Source organism: Mauremys mutica, chromosome 6, assembly GCF_020497125.1.
Source record: "Mauremys mutica isolate MM-2020 ecotype Southern chromosome 6, ASM2049712v1, whole genome shotgun sequence".
NCBI lineage: Eukaryota > Metazoa > Chordata > Testudines > Geoemydidae > Mauremys > Mauremys mutica.
In genome coordinates, this window is record NC_059077.1 from 56,849,156 (window position 1) to 56,869,902 (window position 20,747).

The 20,747-nt window shown below is 45.3% G+C and overlaps 1 protein-coding gene and 1 long non-coding RNA gene across 2 annotated transcripts in view; one reads left to right on the forward strand and one right to left on the reverse strand.

Moving 5' to 3' along the window:
• Positions 1–5,570, reverse strand: part of FAM172A (family with sequence similarity 172 member A) — a 340,598-nt gene extending 335,028 nt beyond the window's left edge. Inside the window, 1 exon segment of the mRNA XM_045022184.1 lies at positions 5,448–5,570. The gene's annotated coding sequence lies outside the window, so the exon portion shown is untranslated.
• LOC123373270 overlaps positions 5,485–20,747 on the forward strand; it is a 50,209-nt gene continuing 34,946 nt past the window's right edge. Inside the window, exon 1 of the long non-coding RNA XR_006580637.1 lies at positions 5,485–5,680. This is a non-coding gene — a long non-coding RNA (uncharacterized LOC123373270). The remainder of the gene's footprint in view (positions 5,681–20,747) is intronic.

Sequence of the window (20,747 nt, forward strand, 5' to 3'; positions counted from 1 at the left end):
CCAGGGTCTGTCAAGGTGGTGGTGGATGGGGTCAGGGCAGTCAGGGGACAGGGAGTAGAGCGAGTTGGGTAGGGGGTGAGGTTCTGGGGGGCAGTTAGGGTGGGGGGTCTCAGGGGACAAGGAGCGGGGGGGGAGATGGGTTGCGGGTTCTGAGGAGGGCAGTCGGGGGCAGGATGTGGGTGGGGGTAAGGCTGTTTTGGGGGGCACAGCCTTCCCTACCCGGCCCCCGATACAATTTTGCAATCCTGATGTGCAGGGCTGGCTTTAGGAAGTGCAGGGCCCAATTCGAACAGTTTCAGAAGGGCCCCGGCAGGGATGACTTAAAAAAAAAAAAACCACGTAAAAATACATGTGGGGCTTGTACTCACCGGGCAGTGCTCCAAGTCTTCGGCGGCAGGTCCTTCACTCGCTCCGGGTCTTGGGCGGCACTGAAGGACCCGCTGCCAAAGACCCACAGTGAGTGAAGGACCCGCTGCCGAAGTACCAAAGACCCGGTAGGGAACCAGTTGTTAAGATTTTAGCAGCTCATCACTGGGTTTGTCCCCTACAAGTTGCTGAAACAAGATGGTGGTGAAGAGGATTTGGCAGAAGCCAGGTGACCTGCTCTTGGTCTCTATCATGTTGAGCCTGAAGATTAGATCACTAAGTACAGGAATGGGAGGGATGGGAAAGAATTCAGTAGCTGTTAGGAGAAAGGGGACCAGGTTCTGCCAAAGCTCCTGACATCTACTCTTTTTTCATCTCAGCTGCTCTCAGCAATCTAGTCGACAGATTCAGGATGAGAGAGCCCAAGAGCAAGCATCCTGGCCCCTGCCAAGGCCCCATATGTTTCCTGATCACAAGACTGATCACTCATTTCAAATCCCCAACTTGAGTGTTTCTCTGTGCAAACACAAAAACTGAACAACCGACACATTGGTATTTCATAATTTTCAAAGATTTTAGGCTTTTCATGACAAGTCTATTTTATGTTTTATATTCTATCATTGAGGCCCATGGCAAAAACCCCATTAACTAACTGATATCAATGAAAACTTTACTCCTTCTAGTCTATAAGTTACACCATTTATTTAATTTGAATTCCAAATTAGGTTCATTTAGAAATTGCATCTCCTAAAAAGAAAAATAGGCAGACTCAAAATGTTGGATAGGGCAGACTCAAAGTAGCAGCATTTAAGATTATTTTAATTTGTTAACACCATTAATTTGGGCTTGAACAGGGACTGGGAGTGGCTGGCTCACTACAAAAGCAATTTTCCCTCCCTTGGTATTGACACCTCCTCATCAATTATTGGGAGTGGACCACATTCACCCTGACTGAATTGGCCTTGTCAACACTGGTTCTCCACTTGTAAGGTAATTCCTTTCTCTTCGTGTGTCAGTATATTTATGCCTGCGTCTGTAATTTTCACTCCACGCATCTGAAGAAGTGGGTTTTTACACCCATGAAAGCTTATGCCCAAATAAATCTGTTAGTCTTTAAAGGTGCCACCAGACTCCTCGTTGTTTTTGTGGATACAGACTAACTTGGCAGAATATTAGAGAAAGTTTCCAGTAGTTGACAGTAGAGTACCTACTTTACCTACTTACATACTGTACTGCCAAAGCATCTATTATATGGTCATTTAAATTACCACACAAAAAATTAAGTAGCATAGTCTTAAGAGAAATGGCATTAAAACAGTAGTAAAAAAAATACAGAAGGGGCTACATAGTTCAACAGAAACTCTTTCTCAAGCATTCTCATTTCTCAAACTCTTTACTACAGCATTGCTACCCTCAGTGGAATCACAGCATTTATGTAAATTGACGGTTTTGTTCATTATGTTCAGTTGTTATCCCTTTTCCAGAAACAGCAATTTCTTTTGTTGGGAATTTAATAATAATCAAGGCTGACAGAATGACTTCCACAGAGATAGAAGTTTCCCTATTTATCTACAGGTAAACTAAGGGCAGTGACCTGTAAGCTTCCCTATATTAATTCATCGACATACTACTAACCTGAACTGGAGGGACCACCTCTAATTAACTGGATTAGGTTGAAATTACTAATCCATTTCAGATAGGCCAAATAGATATCACACAGTAAATTTTTGACTAGTCAATGTGACCAGCAACCTAGAAAAGGCTCTCTGTTCTTATTACCACTGTCCTAGGTTGTCCAGTCCTCCAAGTACATCTCTTGTAATGTTCATCTTACAGCCTACATGAAAGTTAACTAACATATAAGGATCAAGTCTTGCAGAACTGTATAGTCAATCCTTGGATAAGAGGGCCCCAGCAGCCAATTAGTGAAACTGACATTATCCTTTAACTTTTCTGCTGATCGAAGAGAACAAACAGCTTACAAAACTAAAAAAAAGAAAATGAATCCAATCAGTTGTATCGCCACTCCCAGTGTGGAACAGCTATGTGTAGAAGTATCAAAGCCATGCCTAGCAGTACCAGTTTGATACCTCTGTGGCTCCTGTACACACCTTACCAATAACAGAACAGCAGTTACACTGATGTGATCTGCATAAGTGTCACACTACTGTTCGTTTGCCTCTCAACAGGAAACTGAAACAGAAGTCCTGCTAGTTTTACTTCTGCTTCTTTCTGTGAAGAACAGCTGTTTTAGTGGCAGGGCATGATGTAGAGACTAAGAAGTGAAGAGAAATTTTTTTAGAAAGACGCACCACTACAACTGTGACTGTTCAAAGCAAGGTTTGTCACTATCATATCCTGCATCAGGCCACTGTACCATTGGCTGGGCTAGTGTAAACCAAAAGTATTGGTATTATAGCTTCCCCATTGCTGTTGGCACTCCCAGCACAATTCCACAGTACTTCTGCAATCCCTTTGTCAACCAGTGCACAATGTCAAGTGTCTCCTGTGCTTGTCTGATTACTTACTTGTTTTGAGTTACCACAGCTTGTGTGATTTTATGCCTATGAACTTTCTATTTTATAACAATACAACTGCCAAATAATTTTACAAAATAAAAAATTGCATGTACAATGAGAAATGTTACTTTATATTTTGAGAAAAATAATGCATCATCTTTCAAAATAGGGCTAGCTAATTCTAAAAATCCCTGCTTCAGGGACCTGGGCTGCAAACTGCATGATACATGATGCACAATGCAGTTATTGCAACAGCCATGTAACATTTTGTATCAATATTTTGTATCAATATTTTGAAATAGGGTGGTTAGTGTGGACTGAAAAAAGGTACAAGTGCAACCCTCTAGTACAGCAAGGCTTTGGAGGGATACACCTAGGGATACACCTTTCTGAAGTTAAAGAAAAAACTCAGAATACCTCCTGGGTATACGACGAGCTTATTTATTTCATCAACGTATAAAAGCATGTATTTACAAAATGTTAAACTACAATACAAACCTACAGTACTATAGGGGTTGGAGTGAAGAAAGTAACATTCACCATTAAAAACCTCTGCATGTGGAAGAGGTGTTGCCATTATTACTCCTTTGGGGGACAGGGAACAATAACCATTAATACTGACAAATATTACCCTGATAGGAAAAAAGGACAATAGCTATTATTACTCACTGGGGAGGGGTAGAACAGGCCAACATTTACTGGTAGGGGGCAAAAGGGATTAGCAATAATTCACCAGGGAGTAAGAAATTATTATTACTGTCATCAGGGACAGTAAAGAAGCAGTATTGACCCTATGATTCATATTACTCAATGGGGAGGAAGAAGACAATAATCAGTATTACTCTCAGGGAGAGGCACTGGCAATTGTGACTCACTTATGTTCTCTCTCTTCAGACAGTGAGAGAGACACCCTGGCCATTGTGATTCTTGCTTGTTGTGGGGGGGAGGCTCTGACACTCTGCTTTCAGTTCTATGGGTAAAGAAGGGAGTTAAGCCACAGTTACTGCTCTAAGGGTGGAGAGGAGGATCTGTGCATCTTCTCTATCCATGACTAGGGCCTGACTTTTTTGATGCTGTCTGGATGGGAAAGAGCAAAGATGTCCAGTAATGTCAAACAGACCCACATGACAATAACAAGCAAACAGGTTCCTCAGAATCAAAGACACTTAAAAAAAATAAGTCTCTAGCCCTTATGGTTGTGAAGAAAATCTTCCAAAAACGAACTATGGATAAATCAATTGAAAACTGAAGCTGTGTAATCTTCCTGAGTCTGCAAACAGACTAAACAGCTCTATAAGTTGATAACTGTCTCCACTCAACTCAAATGAGTGTTAACTCTTAAGGTCTACACACAGTTTTTGTCAGTTATGGTATGATTTTTTACCAATATAGTTAAACCAGTACAACCCTTCATGTGGATGCAGCTGTAATTGTATAAATGTGACTTACACCAGTATAACTTATTATTCTTACTGTCCAGGAACAGAAATATACCAGTACAGAGCACATTTACACTGTATAATGATAACCCAACTAGGGAAGAAGAGTCTCTTTCAATACTTTGGTATAGTTAAAAAGTTTACATAAGGAGCATATTCTACCCTTAATCCCTGTACAAACTTGGATCACAAACTCTTCAGGGCAGGACTAAAGAGGAGTCCAGTGGCACCTTAAACACTAACAGATTTATTTGGGCATGAGCTTTCATAGGTAAAAAACCACTTCTTCAGAGCAGGGACTATTACAGGTTTGTTACACATTAGTGCCATGACTAGCACAACAGAACTCTGGCCCCTAGGCACTACCACAATGAAAGTAAGAAATAATAAGCCTCCCTCCATCATCAGGGAAGTCTGAGGGACACATACAACCCAAGGACCATATCATTCATTCCAGGAATAAGTTTAACGCTTAGACATTTGACCTATCTGGGAAACGTCTGGCTACTGTGACTTCCCCTATGGGGCACGGGAAGCCTCCGGGGGCGAGGGACACTGAGACCATGTGTGTAGGGAAGGAGACGGGAATGCAGGCCCTCTCCAGGGTAGGACGGGGGGGGCTCTCTCTGGTGCGTGCAGGGGAGTAGGGTGACCAGATGTCCCGATTTTATAGGGACAGTCCCTATTTTGGGGGCTTTTTCTTATATAGGCTCCTATTGCCCCCCCATCCCCGTCCCGATTTTTCACACTTGCTGTCTGGTCACCCTACGGGGAGGCTCTGAGCAATGTGACAATCTTGGAGAGGGAGCAGGGCTCGCTCTGCTGGGAGACGGAAGGAGACAAACACACACACACACCAGTGTGACACTCTCAGCCGGGGGCGCCGGGTGTACAGCGGCGGAGGGGACTGGAGCCCGACTCCCCAGGGCAGGCTGCGTCACAGGCTCTCTGGTGAGGGGCGGCCCCGGCCACGGAACAGTCCGGCACCAGGTGCCCCGCGCAGGGGAGTCGCTGTCACTGACGGGGGGGGGGGGAGGACGGGACTGTCGATCGGTGGTTCCAGCAGCAGCGCGGGGACGCGGCAAGACATTCCCCTCGCCCCCCAGGACGAAGCGCCACGTACCTAGTGCCCCTTGTCCCGGAAGGGCCGGGCCGGGCGGGGCGGGGCGAGGCGTTGTTACCGGGAGACGCGCCACCTCTCCTGTCTGTTTCCCCTCCGCGATTCACGGCGCCGCTGCCAATTTCGAGTTCCACTTCCGGGGTCTGTGGATATGACGTCATCGCGCACAGACGCAGCAAGGAACCCGGAAGTGGAGCTTCTCGCCCTGACGCTCCTGAGCTGCCGCTGCGTCATAGGTGAGAGGGGCGGGGCTTGCTCGGGGAACCTGGGAGGGGTGGGGCCCCGCTTCCGCGTGGCGGGTGAGGGGCGGGGCCTCAGGGCTGGCGGGGCGGGGTCGCCTGGTCGCAGGTCCGTCCGTTTGTGGGCCACGGCTCTTGCCACCGTCGCAGGTGCCATTTTAGGGGCCAGACTGAGGCAACCTAATGGAACCCCCAGAATCTCAATGAAACTATTGCAGGAGCCACTGAAATCAGAGGTGCAGACAGAGTGCGCTGGGCGGGTGCAAGCTGGTTGCCCAGAGACTGGCGCTTGAGGGGAATCAGCCAGTCACCCGCAGAGCTGTGGCACCAAAAAGCACTTGCAAAGTGGGTTGGCTGCTCTTAGATGACAGAAATACCCATGAGCAATCAGAGCAGGGCTGAGAGCCTTAGCCTTTTGGGAAAGGTGCCTCATGGTCTCAGACGCCATCCGATGGTCCAGGGACATCTACACCGAATACACCACCAGCCACTGACAGTACCAGGAGGCGTGAGCCGGAGCGACGTTGTGCATCAACTACGAGAAAGGGACCGAGAGACTCTTTCCGTTGGACCATATGAACTGGAACTGTAAACTCAGTGAACATTAAATCTCACCAAATGAGGGTAAATCCATCCTAATCATTGTATCCACTCATTATACTCCACACCTGAACATAGCCATTATATGAACAACATACCCTCATATCTCAATGTCTGTACTTTGACCCGTTAACCATTTACCCCCAACCGGGGATATTGCAGATTATGTATTCCTTACGCCATCGAATCTTAAACCAAATTTGATAATCTGTACATTATTCCCTGATAACCAGAAACTTCTGTACCGTTCACTTTTTTTTAATCTTAATCTTAATCTTAATAAAAAAATTTGAACCATATGAAAATTTAAATATGGCTGTTTTCCCCTCTCAGTAATGCACAGCACATGTCAGGGCCTTGCCCAGGGAATGGGACTTTTCACATTTATTCCGTGGGTCCTTCCACATGAATGTTCTGAGTCACATCACAGTGGGATGGAAGCAGCTGAGGAGCAACAAAGTTTACAATCTCTGTAGAGGCCTGTGCTGAGGCTGTGCATGCTGCAGGGATGAAGTTTACATTTGTGTGTCCAGTGTTACAGCATATAAATCAAATGGATTGTGTTTTAAATTATAGGCAGTGATGGGAAATATTTTCAGTTGCTTGTATCTTTGTCAAACTTTAACTGGTTGGGATGAAGTTTTATATGCCGGGGTCTGCCTCAGGCTGAATTTTCTCTCTCTTCTTCTTATTAGTTCAGTCATTTCCAATATCCACGTAAATGAAAAATATGGTGTTTTGCTCATATTAAAAAAATTCTGGTGACCTGTTCTTTGAACAGCTCTAGACCCCCATGCTTAAAATGTGACAAGGGAATATCCATTGCATTGGGGGTATGCTATTTATTCCCCTGTGAAAATGTGGCAAAGTTATAAGCCTTTGAAAAATTGCAGTATGCAGATGCTCTGTAGAGACTTGCTAGACCTTCATTACTAAAATCTTTGAAGAACCCATCCTCAGTGAGCATGCATAAGCCTCTCACATCACCTAGTGCTGACCAGACTGCACATGCACCATCCCCACTGCGCAGCTGGGCATGCTTCTTGCAGCACAGGGCTAAAGGGGCAAAACTGGCTTTCCACTGTAACAGCTGCTCCAGGGATAGGTGGAGTCGGGCACTGGAACTGAGTGCACTAGGGAGCTTTTTAGTGTGCACAAACCAATGCCGGGTCTACACTGAGGGGCAGGATCGACCCAAGATACACAACTTCAGCTACGAGAATAGCGTAGCTGCAGTCGACGTATTTTAGGTCAACTTACCTTGCATCCTCACAGCACGGGGTCGACTGCCACTGCTCCCCCGTCGACTCCGCTTCCGCCTCTTACCACAGGAGTTGACGACAGAGCGATTGGGGATCGATCACTACCCACTAATCCGGCGGGTAGTGTAGACGTACCCCAAGATGCAACACATTAGTGCACTTTAGAAATTACACTCCTGTAGTGTGCATTGCTACAGCGTGTAGACAAGCCCTAAGACTAGCTCAGCTCAAGTGGTCTTAGAACAATGGGAACCATAGAGTGAATTGTCTGCTGGCTGCTACCAGTATTCTAAACACCAGATGATTATACCTGGTTGGAAAAGTTTAGACAATTTCCATAATGCCTTTAAATCATCCTGTTACGCCTATGAGCTACTACTAACCTAGTCCTCTGTCAGGTTACTCCAGAATAGCAGGTGGGCTTACCATGTGTCTTGTAATACCCAATCACAGCATCATAAATTCTGATTGTAATTTCCATGTGAAGTTTGTGTAGCCTGGCTTTTGACAGTTTGAAATTAACCATTTACAATTACTTTCTCTTCTAGGTGTGTGCATCTTCTGTAAGCCAGGGGTGAATGTACTGGGGAAAAAAGAGGGAGTATAACTGCAGAATGCAAACATTTTTCTACAGTTCCTGTGGTTTCCATTATCTCTGTTTAGACTGTAGTGGGTTTCTATGGAAATGCTTTGGCATACAGTACTAGATTTTAGTTTGTTTGTATTAATTTTGTTTATACGGATCTCCTGTTTTACAATCTGATTGCTAAAGCATCAAACAGTATGAAGAAGCTGAAATGTAAAGCAAGGTAGGTTCTACAATTACTCAGGGATATTTAGTATGATAGAAGGCTCCTCTTTTTCTTTTCTTTTTTTAAGACTCCCCCTCCTCACAATTAAAACTTTATCTCCTCCAGCTGACTCACAGGAGGTGGGCAGCATGACCTTAGCAAGTAGGATGGCTAGTAAAATCAAACACGATTACTCTCACAAGCTGTAGTTAAATCCTCCAATCCTTCAGCAGTGGTAGAACACTATAATCCTTCCTTCAGAGGTATATGCATTTGTGCTTTAGTGTGGGATCATGCTATGTACTAAGCACCCTCTGTTCCCAAACAAGATAATTGGCTGTTGAGAGCACCTCACATAGTGGTTAGCACTTTGCAGCAGCAGGCCCTTAGTCTCTAAGTATACCAACATCAAGCACTTTAAATTTATTTTACGTGGGCCTGATATTTATTTGCACCACGGTCCCTTTACACCACTCTAGCAGTGCAAAGGGGCTTGAACATGAGGGTAAGGAAATTGAACAGTTTAACCCACTTTTTGGACTCGAAGTGCAAAGGGGCCTTAGTCCAAACAAGAATCAGATACATGAATTTATTAGACTTCTACACTGTGCCCTATTACATATCTCAGGTGATGAGTTGAGGAAGAATACCCAATCTGTTCGGTCAGACAGTTAAATTCAGGAACTCCAGTGAGTCGCATCAGCTCTTTAAATGTTAGATCCCACTGTATGATTACACAATTCATTTTTCCAAGGCCACATGACGTTTCAGTGGACCTTTTGGTATTGGAGTTGAAACATTTATGACATTAACATTCTTCCCACTGGAGAAAAGGAAGACTGTTGCTATAGAAAGCTTAGGGATATTTTTTGAGTTTCGTTGAGAAATACTGCTAAGTCAAGTCACAAAACAGCTTTTTCTTAGAGGATGGAGAGGTACTTAAATTTAATTAACTTTATAGTACTTATCACCATGTGAGTAGGCATTTTGTTACAAAACCTAAAATAAAACAAAAGTTACATAATGCCACCCACAGTAGGTGGATCAAATAATACTTAAATGACCACAACCGAAGTTGTCATCATCCTATATTGGCAGATCAACTGTTTGAAGGGGTCTAATCCAGAGCAACAACCAAAGCCACACCAGAAAACAAAATAAAACCAAAATCTAACTCTGATGGGTTGTTCCCCTCACTCCAGGGTGCCAGCTGATATACGGGGGTCTCACTGAGCCCGCCCGTTCCACCAGCCTGGGCTCCCTCACGCTGTCCTGCTGTGCCAGGCCCTCAAGCCTTCTCCAGCACACACACACACAAGTAGGGACACACCCCACTGCAAAAAGTTACACAGACACTGAGATCAGCTTTGTGTGTGAAGACTCAGCTCGGGGATTGCCCAGCAATCAAGTGCACACCTCCTTTGGGATGCAAACCCAAAATTATATTGTCTTGCACTGCACAGAGATCTATACAGCGTAAGCTCAGGAAATCTTCCCCTCCCTCAATGTGGAGGCAGATATGCACAGCTTTCTCTTCCTCCCCCTCCCCAGTTATGAATTACATAAACTGGTTTTAGAATAAACAAAAAACAAGTTTATTAACTACAAAAGGTAGATTTTAAGTGATTATAAGGGATAGCAAACAGATTACTGAACAAATAAAACAAAACATGCAAACTAAGCTTATTACACTAAATTTACTGGTTAATAGTAGCAAATTCTCATACTAAATGTTGTTTTATGCAGGTTGCCGATTTTTTTGAAGGTAACTGCACTGCTTGAAGCTTAAATCTCCAGGTATTCCTTTCACAGGCTAAACTTTTCTCACCTGGGCTCAGCCCCTGCCCCTCATCCCCAGCTTAGTTCCTTTGTTTGTTCAGGTGCTTTCAGCAGTCTTCCTTCCTGAGTGGGGAGGCAGTGGACAAGAACCTAGATTAACTCACTCCCCAGCCTTAAATAGGATTTGCATATGGCAGGAATCCTTTGTTTCCCAGTTTGACCCCCGCACCCTCTTAATGGAAAAATACTAGAAGTCCAAGATGGTGTCCAGTACCAGGTGACATGATCACCTGACCCTGGAGTGTCAGAGCAGCATCCCAGGAAACTTCTCAGGAAGGAGGGATATTCATATCTTCAAAATCCTATTGTCCTTCCTAATGGCTCATCCAGGCTGATTGCCTACTGTCTGGTGAGCGTTCCCCAGGTGCAAGCACTTTTGTAATTGATACATAGTCCATATTCCTAATTTCAGTTACAGAAATGATACATGCATACAAGTAGTATAATCACGTTCAGTAAATCTTAACCTTTCCAATGATACCTCATGACCCATCTTGCATAAAAAATATCTTAGTTATGCTATATTCATACCATAACAATATTTCTATGAAGAATATGGGGCATAATATCACACTAATAAAATAAGTGAACCTGATGTCTGTCCTAAATATCATCAAATTGGGGTCTTGCCAAGTGCCAAAAAAGAGCAAATTCCAAAGGCAAAAGCCTTTAACCATGAATGCCTCACTGCCTGGGCGGAAGAATTAGTATTTCTCCTCTCATCTTTGACTGCCTCATCTACATAGATTGTAAACTGTTTAGGACAGGGACTGTCTCTTTTGTATGTTTTTGGACAATGCCTAGCACAATGAGAACCAAGTTACAGTTGGGATCACTAGACACCACTACCACCACCAATAATAATGATTTACTTCTTTTTTAATTTATTGATATTGAAAGTTTAGAAACTAGTTGCTTAGCACTCCAGAATCCCAGAAAAATGAAACAACTCTGATATGTCCAGTTCCTTCCAAATAGCCTAGTTCAGGGGTCGGCAACCTTTCAGAAGTGGTGTGCCGAGTCTTCATTTATTCACTCTAATTTAAGGTTTCGTGTGCCAGTAATACATTTTAACATTTTTAGAAGGTCTTTCTATAAGTCTATAATATATAAGTAAACTATTGTTGTATGTAAAGTAAATAAGGTTTTAAAAATGTTTAAGAAGCTTCATTTAAAATTAAATTAAAATGCAGAGCCCCCCTGGACTGTTGGCCAGGACCCGGGCAGTGTGAGTGCCACTGAAAATCAGCTCACGTGCCGCCTTCGGCACCCATGCCATAGGTTGCCTACCCCTGGCCTAGTTTGTAAACCATGGGGGCTCAAACAAAATCCTGAATGGCTATACAGTTGGAAAATAACTATTCTGTGATAAGTTTGAATAGAAACAGAATCTCTCTCAATAGTGTTGGTCAGGACCTTGGACAGTTGTCTCAAACAAAGCAAGCTCCAACTTTCTGGATGATCATTTGTCTGGAGAGCAGAGCAGGCCTATTGATAGGCACAGTGCATTTGGGCTGAATTAATGCAACCACTTCAGTCGATAAATGAATGTTTTCTATTATGGCATCTATGGGGCAAGTATGGAACATTAGGAGGCATTAACTGGAATAAGGAAAGCAGAAAGTAGATTGTAAACTGAAATCTGTTTGAAGTCATATCAGTGACCTAATCCTTCTCTATCTCTGCAGAAACTTTTCATAGCAAACATTTAGCCTTCCACTTCCAGAAGTTACTATATACTTGTATGTAGGATTCTGGCCAAGATCATTTCATTCCCAGAGCCACATCAGTTTACCACAGAAGTAATCTGCTTACTACTCCATAAACTAGTCAAAAAATCATCTTACTATTTCAACCTCCTTGTGAAGAAAACATGCCTGCCTTGTTCCTCATTTTCCTTTTCATTCTCTAGAGGGAGCATAATCTTAATCTATATAATAAGTAAATAATGTCTACTGCACAGCAGTAATGGAAGAAAACAATAAAGTTGCCAGATACTGGGAACAGCTACATTATGCTGTTTTGAATATAGATAAAACGGATGGAAGAAAGAGTGCCTATTACCTTTCTTGAACCATAACTTTGCAAGTGGTTGACTTGAGTTTTATATGCATTATGAACTCTAGGTTCTCTAAGATCCTGTGGCATATTACTTAATTGATAGGTGTGTACATAGATGGCTGAAAATTGGGAATATAGAGATGGAGAGGTTATTCACCTCCTGCATTAACTGGAATTTTTTGAGCTTTCCACCCCTCCCCCCGTGGGTACTCCACTTCAGGTGCACCTGCACCTTTGATTGGAGATTTTAGTAGCAGTGCCCATTTGGCCCATGCATGCACCACACACATCCTCATACCTCGTACCATAAAGCTATATAAGGTTGCGTGGGCGAACTGCCCTTAGTTTCCTCTCTACTTCAAAGACTCACAAGGAAGATTCTGAAGCAAAAGAAGAAGGAGGGCAAGTAGGAGACAGACCCACCCACAGGGACAGTGTTGCTGTGGATGTTCCACTTCAGGTGACTGTACTACAAACTGTAGTGGGAGGAGGTTTATTTTGAGTATCTTAGTCTCTTGGCGGGGGTTCAGAGGGTCTAGACTATGATATGTTGAATATTGGGCTTTGTGCCATCTGAGACATACTAAATCTCTATTTACTTACAAGAGTGTAAATCCCTATGGACCACAGCATGACTCTCGAGTCCTTTAAGGTGTGGAGAGATTCATCCATTGAGTCAGCAAAGAGCTTGTGACTGCCAAAGGGGAGGTCTTTGACAGTTTTCTGAACTTCTCTTGGAAAGCCTAACCGTTGTCTCATGTTCACTGCTGTGAAAATAGACCATGGTGCATCATCTGCCACATCCAAGGAGGTCTGGAGTGATCCCTTTGCCAAGAGCTGACCGCCCGTGTATAATGGACCTAAACTGGTCCTGTTGTTCTTCTGGCAGCTGCTCAATAAAATAATTGAATTTGTTATAGTTTAAATTGTCATATTTGTTAAGACCCCCTAGCTGAGAGGAAAATGGAATGTTTCTGCAAGAGGAAACTAATTAAAAGAAACCAGGTCCCATTCCTGGCTTTGGACTGCTCGGAGGGTGGAGAGATGAATTAAAGAACATCCACTTGCAACCAAAAATAGTTCTAGAAACAATAGTTGCCTATGGTGCCTACAAAATGTCCTCTGTTGGAATAAGAGATGATCTATGGGAGGCTGTTTGAAGGATAGCAGTTGTTAAAAGACAGGCATATATCTTTCTTAACCTCTGATTTTTCCCAAACTCCATCTGTTCCAAATGTCATGAGCTTTATTATCCCAGAAGTTTTAGCACATTTCCGCTGTTTATTATTTGCATTCCAGTAGCACCCAGATGCTCTAATCAAGATAAGGGCCCTACTTAACTAGCTGACGTACAAACAGATAGTGAGAAAGAGTGCCTGCCATGAAGGTTACAGTCTAATTTAATGCAACATGAGTAGAGCTGTTTGAAACTCTTTCTGTTCTATAGGAAATTCTGACATTTCAAAAAAGTTTTCATTCTCAATCAAAATAAAAACTAGAAATTTCTCTCAGAATGGAAATTCAGAACATTTTTCATTTTTGAAACATTTAAATATTTGCATTCAATTTTTCTGAAACAAAATGGAGGTGCCAGCCTCCAGAGGAAGCCCTCTGGAGTTGGCGGTAGTCTACTGATTTCCTGCCGTGGAGTGAGGAACACAAGCCAGGATTCTCAGGGCTTCCCAGGCCCCTGCTATGAAGCAGGGAGCCTAGCCCTAGAGACTCTTTTCCTCCAGCTGGAATCCCAGGATTTCCAGGGTTCCAGTCTGGATCCAGGACCCTTGGAAGTCTTGCAATCCCCAACTCTGAAGTTGTCTGTATGGCAGAGCTGACCCAGAACCACAGATCCTGGGAGCCCAGACTCCCGCAACTGACAGGAAACCAGGCAGATTTCTGTTGTAACCCTACCCAAGCAGTCTGGGACAGGTTTCTATTGAAACCCTGCCTGTGTTTTGGTGGAAGTTTGTCAGAGCTAAAATATTTCTGGGAAACATTTTGATGAATCATCATTTTCTGACAAAAAATGTTTGGTTGGAAAATTTCCAGCCAGCTGTAAATGATAATGTTACAAACAAACTAAAAGAATGGGAGAAGAGAAAATGTAGGTAACAGTGAGAGAAATATGTGGTTAACTCTAGCCAGGTGCACCATTCGCTGGCTTTGAGTAATTCAACATTTTTGTTTAAAGTTTTAAAATATAATAAATTATCAGAAAATGTAAATGAGATCAGACTGCCCTACTGGTCACCAGGTATTTAAGGCATTGATTCTGCAAGGTACTTATGAATGTGTGTAACTTTAAGCTTGTGAATAGTCCTACTGAGATCAATGAGATTACAGACATGCTTAATTTTCACACATGCTTAAGTACGTTCTGAATTGGAGTTTGAATGAGTTTCTTGAAACCAGAAGAACAGAACTTTTTAAAATACTAAGGTATATTTTTACATAGATCATGCATATATTTTCCTTTTAAATTTCAATAGCTTTCATATTTCATGCAAGTAAAAATTATAATGGTTCAGACACAATGTGGCAAAACACATTGGGGTTTTCTTTTTCTTTTCATGACAATTTATGCTAAATTAAAATAAAAAGGTGCCTATATCCTTCCCAAGGATTAAAATAAACACATCTTACGGAAAATAGAGGGCAAGTCCCTGGATGTCACTGTGGGGCAGAGAGTACAGCTCAGGGTCTGTGTGCAAAAGTGGCTTAAAACTCACCTTTGCTTTCTCCTAATCCTGCTGATGCTTCATGCAGGGGACTGGCCCTATACAGTATCAGCACTCTGTGAGAGATGCACTGACATATCCCAGGCAACAAAGGTTCCAAGGAGGTGAAAACACAGTTTAGAGTTCTTGTACTTCAGGAATGTAATGGACCCTTTTCCCTACTACACCAGCAGGGGTGGGGGTGGGGGGGAGAGAGAGAGAGAGAGAGAGAGAGAGTGTGTGTGTGTGTGTGTGTGTGTGGGTGTGTGTGTGGGTGGGTGTGTGTGTGTAAGGAGTGGCGTGAAAACCCCTATAGCCCTGTCTTGACAGGTAAAAAGGGTGTATTTTTCAATTATGTTAATTCAAACATGACAGAAAGCCTTCTTAGTGTTCACTAAGATGCGGGCCAATACATTTACAGCCATGTTAGCTGGCTATGTTGTAGCCTAGACTTCCTGTACTACACTCCAAGACAGCTTCAAATGAGTTAGCCTGCTTATTAATGAGCAGTAAGAGGACTTTCCTATCAAGTTAAGCTAACTCAGATGAGTTAGCCCATCAAGACAGGGCTATGTTAGTTGTACCCAACAGAAGTATAATCCTTTGTCATAGGATCACCATGTTGGAGTGCACCCTCATGGTGTGGCATGGTCCTCCGGTTGCCCTACCCTTGGTTTTCCCTTCTCAGGTTCCTCAAGAATACTTCTCCAACATTCTCTTAGGGTAATAACATCTAGGTCATTAGGTAATTGATTAATATGGACACTGCAAATCCCCAAATAAAGTTCAATAACATAATTCAAAAGATTCGAGCTCCACTTCCTTCTGTGACTCCAGGCTCTTTATCAGTCTCAGTCATCCTTCCGACTGATGGGCTCTCGGACTTACCCCAGAGTCCCCTTCTAGAGTTCAAAAACACAAACAAAGCAACAGTGCAAACAATATACACCCACACTGGGCTTAATCACAGTCTCATGTCCCTCCCTGGTTTTTTCCCCAGCTCCATGCTGCACGTACAGCACAGTGGCACTCCCCTGGGCCTTCTCTTCCGCCAGAGTCTCCAATTCCCACCACCTAGGCTTCTCCCTGTCTCCCTAGTCCCAGTGAGCCTCTGCAGAGCATTCTGCTCTCGGCAGCTTCTCTTTCAGGCAGCAAGAGTCTCACATTTAAGTGCTTTCTCTTGCTCTCTCTCTGCCCCACTCCTGACTGACTCTCACACCCGACTCACCCAATCTCCCTCCCTCTAGGGCCCAGGGTCACTGACCAGACAGATGTGCACTAGCCTCTTCCCTCTTAGAGGACTAGTGCCACCTGTGACATCCTTACACTTGGCGGTCTTTCCAGGAAAATTAGCATGGCTATGGGATCAGATTACACCAGTGAATTACCACCTGAGTGAATCTGGCCCTTAAACTCCTATATCTTTTACAATTATACTATCTCATAGAACTAGAAGGGACCCTGAAAGGTCATTGAGTTCAGTCCCCTACCTTCACTTGCAGGACCAAGCACTGATTTTGCCCCAGATCCCTAAGTGGCCCCCTCAAGAATTGAGCTCATAACGCTGGGTTTAGCAGGCCAATGCTCAAACCACTGAGGTCTGGTCTACACTAGGACTTTAATTCGAATTTAGCAGCGTTAATTCGAATTAACCGCGCACCCGTCCACACCAGGAAGCCATTTAATTCGACCTAGAGGGCTCTTTAGTTCGAATTCTGTACTCCACCCCGACGAGGGGAGTAGCGCTAAATTCGACATGGCTATGTCGAATTAGGCTAGGTGTGGATGCAAATCGAACTTACTAGCTCCGGGAGCTATCCCACACTGCACCACTCTGTTGACGCTCTGGACAGCAGTCCGAGCTTGGATGCTCTGACCAGCCACACAGGAAAAGTCCCAGGAAAATTTGAATTCCTTTTCCTGTCTGGACAGTTAGAATCTCATTTCGTGGTTGGACATCGGGGCGAGCTCAGCAGCACCGGCAGCGATGCAGAGCTCTCCAGCAGAGGAGTTCATGTAATCTCTGAATAGAAAGAGGGACCCAGCATAGACTGACCGGGAACTCTTGGATCTGATCGGTGTGTGGGGCGAGGAGTCTGTGCTTTCGGAGCTGCGCTCCAAAAAACGGAATGCAAAGACCTACGAGAAGGTCTCCAAAGCCATGAGAGACAGAGGATACAGCCGGGATGCAACGCAGCGCCGCGTGAAAATCAAGGACCCCAGACAAGGCTACCAAAAAATCAAAGCGGCAAACGGACGCTACGGAGCCTGCCACCACTGCCCCACCAGTGACCATGGACTCTGACGATGGGACAGTGTCGACGGCCAGTTCCTCGGCGATGTTCGCGGACGGGGAAGATGAGGAAGGGTTTGTGGAGGACGAGGCAGGCGACAGCGCTTACAACGCTGGTTTCCCCGACAGCCAGGATCTCTTCATCACCGTCACGGAGATCCCCTACCAACCGTCCCCGGCCATTAACCCGGATCCTGAATCAGGGGAAGGAGCAGTCGGTAAGTGCTTTAACCATGTAAACTTTTATTCTTAATATAACAGGAATCTGAAGTATGTGAAAAGGAGGTCTCTCTATATATGGGGATAGAACAGAAATCCTCCTGGGAGATCTCCACGAAGCTCTCCTGGAGGTAATCGAAAAGCCTCCGCAGGAGGTTCCTGGGGAGAGCTGCCTTATTGGGTGCTCCGTGGTAGCACACTTTTCCGCGCGAGGCTTTCATGAGGTACTCAGGGAGCACTGCCTCCCCGAGAACGGCTGCATAGGGCCCTGGTTTGTGCTGGCTTTCACGCAGCATGCGCTCTCTATCTCCTTCAGTGACCGTCCTCAGGGTGATCTCGCTCGGAGACTCCTGCATCTAATTAGGGGAATTACTGTAATGTTACGCCTGGTCCAAAGTATTTTTAAAAAATCTCCGGACAGACGGCATAGCAGAGACTCAGCACGCTGCTGAGTGACGAGCCGTAACGGAAACCCAAAGAATCAAATGGACGCTCATGGAGGGAGGGGGGACTGAGGACGCAAGGTATCCCACAGTTCCTGCTGTCTCCGAAAAGGATTTGCATTCTTGGCTGAGCTCCAAATGCTTCTAGGGTCAAAAACAGTGTCCGCGGTGGGTCAGGGCATAGCTCGGCAATTTACGCAGCCCCCCACCCACCCCCAGAAGTGAAAGGGAAAACAATCCCCTCTTGACTCTTTTACATGTCACCCTATCTTTACTGAATGCTGCAGATAGACGCGATGGTGCAGCACTCAACACCAACATGCTTGCTCCCCCCACGCTATGGATGGCTGATGGTACAATAAGACTGATATCCATCGTCATCATCAGCCTATTGGCACATGGGGCAGTGCAAAAGGACTGGTAACCATGCTGACTAGCATCTGTTAGGTCGATCAAGGGCGCCTGGCCCTAATTTTTCCTGGTAGATGGTACAGTATGGCTGATAACCATCGTCATCATAGCAACAGGGGGCTGAGCTTCATCAGCCCCCACCCTTCATGTGTAAAGAAAAGATTCAATTGCCCCTGGACTAGCAGCAGGATGCTGGGCTCCTCTCCTCCACACTCCTTAATGTCCTATCTGGACTATCATAGCAACTGGAGGCTGCCTTCCACTCATTTCTCACTAACAAGTCACTGTGTCTTATTCCTGCATTCTTTATTACTTCATCACACAAGTGGGGGGACAATGCTATGGTAGCCCAGTAAGGCTGGGGAAGAATGGAATGAACAGGTGGGGTTGTTGCAGGAGCACCCCCTGTGAATAGCATACAGCTCATAATCTATGCAGGATCTGACACAGAGCAGCTGTGCTCTCTGGTTCTCTGATACAGTGGTTCTCTAGTACACTTGCCCATATTCTAGGCAGGACTGATTCTATTTTTGATACCAAAAAGGAGGGATTGACCCAGAAAGTCATTCCCAATTTTGGCTTTTGCGCCCCTGGCTAAGAGCAGCCAGGGGCACTTATGACAGCAGCAAATGGTGCAGTGCAAAAGGACTGGTAACCATGCCCATCGTATTACCAGTTTATGGTATGGTAGATGGTACTGTATGGCTGGTAACCATCTCTGCTGTCATGCAAAAGCAAAAGCATGCTGCTGTGTAGCGCTGCTGGACCACCTCTGTCAGCGGCATCTAGTACACATAGGGTGACAGGCACAAAAGGCAAAACAGGCTCCATGGTTTACATGCTGTGGCGTCTGCCAGGGCAATCCAGGGAAAACAGGCTTGAAATGATTGTCTGCTGTAGCTTTCCCGGAGGAAGGGATGACTGACGACATTTACCCAGAACCACCCGCGAAAATGGTTTTTGCCCCATCAGGCACTGGGATCTCAACCCAGAATTCACAGAGACAGACTAGACTGTGTTCATTGTTCGCAAAAATTTATCTTTGCAAGGAATTCACTCCCTTTTTCCCATCATACAGCTTCTACTGTCTCCAGACCTGCCACAGCATCCCCCTCACAGAGGCTGGCAAAGATTAGGCGGCGAAAGAAAAAGACACGGGACGAGATGTTCGCTGAACTTATGGGGTGCTCCCGAGACAAAGCGGACCAGCAGAGCCAGTGGAGGGAGACCATCTCTCTGTACCAGCGCTCACACAGCGAACGGGAGGAGAGGTGGCGTGAGGAAGACAAGCAGGCGACTCAAACGCTGCTTGGACTAATGAGGGAGCGAATGGACATGCTCCTGCGCCTTGTGCATGTTCTGCAGGACCTCAGGCAGGAGGACAGAGCCCCCCTGCAGTGTATCTGCAACCGCCCTCCCCCGCCACAAAGTCCCATACCCCCCTCACCCAAAATAACCAGAAGGAGTGGCGCCAGAGGCCGTGTAAACTGTCACTGCACCCCAGCAGAGTGCTCAAGTACCGAAAAGCTCTCATACCCTAAATTTTGAGAAGTCCTTTCCTTCCCGCCTCACCCAAGCCCCCATCCCAGTTTCATCCCCTAACTGTCTAGTTGATAATAAAAAATACTTTTCTGTTAATTACTGTTTCCGTCATGTTCTTTTAGAGGAGACTGTGTTTGAAGGGGGAGAAGGGGGTTGGTAATTTGACAGGACAATCACCTTTACCAGGGTACAGACACGGGGGCAGGATCAGCAGCAGGTCACACACACACTGCAGTCAGTATGCACCCTGGTCGGTATGGGAGGTGGTTTGCAGGTTCTGTGTGGGTTGGGGGGGTACGTGACTTTGTAGCGGGGGAGGGGGGTTACAGATCTCATGCAACGGTCCCTGTCCTGGACCACAGAGCCACGCAGCAGAGGAATCTGTATCCGTCCTCCCCCGCCAAAAGGCCACATAGTCCCCGCACACAGAGTCCCAAAAAGGAGGGATGGCAGGCTCCGTTGAGACATCCAGTCCGGCACTGCGGACCGCTCTAGGAGCAGGAGCCTGTCATTCCTCGAGTTTACAGGCGGTCTTTACATCACCGCACACCCTACCCAGCACAGTCCGTGTCCCAGTTTCAACCCTGTAACGCAAAGTCATCAATAAAGAAACCTTTGTAAAGTTACAGTGGAACATGTATTTTATTTTTAAACGTGTGTTGGAAGTTGGGGAAGCGGGGTGGGCGGGGTATGTAACTGCAGATGCTAGTCAACAGTCACTTGGTAAAGAAACAGGGGCAGGTTCAGCTTCTCTGTAAAGAAACTGAACAGTCACAGGTCACGCTGCTCACTGCTCGCTGGTACTTGAAGAGTTCCTTGTCGCTGTGCAAGGCGCCTGCACAGAGCTTCACGAGCCAGGGCATTAGCGGGTAGGCTGGGTCCCCGACGA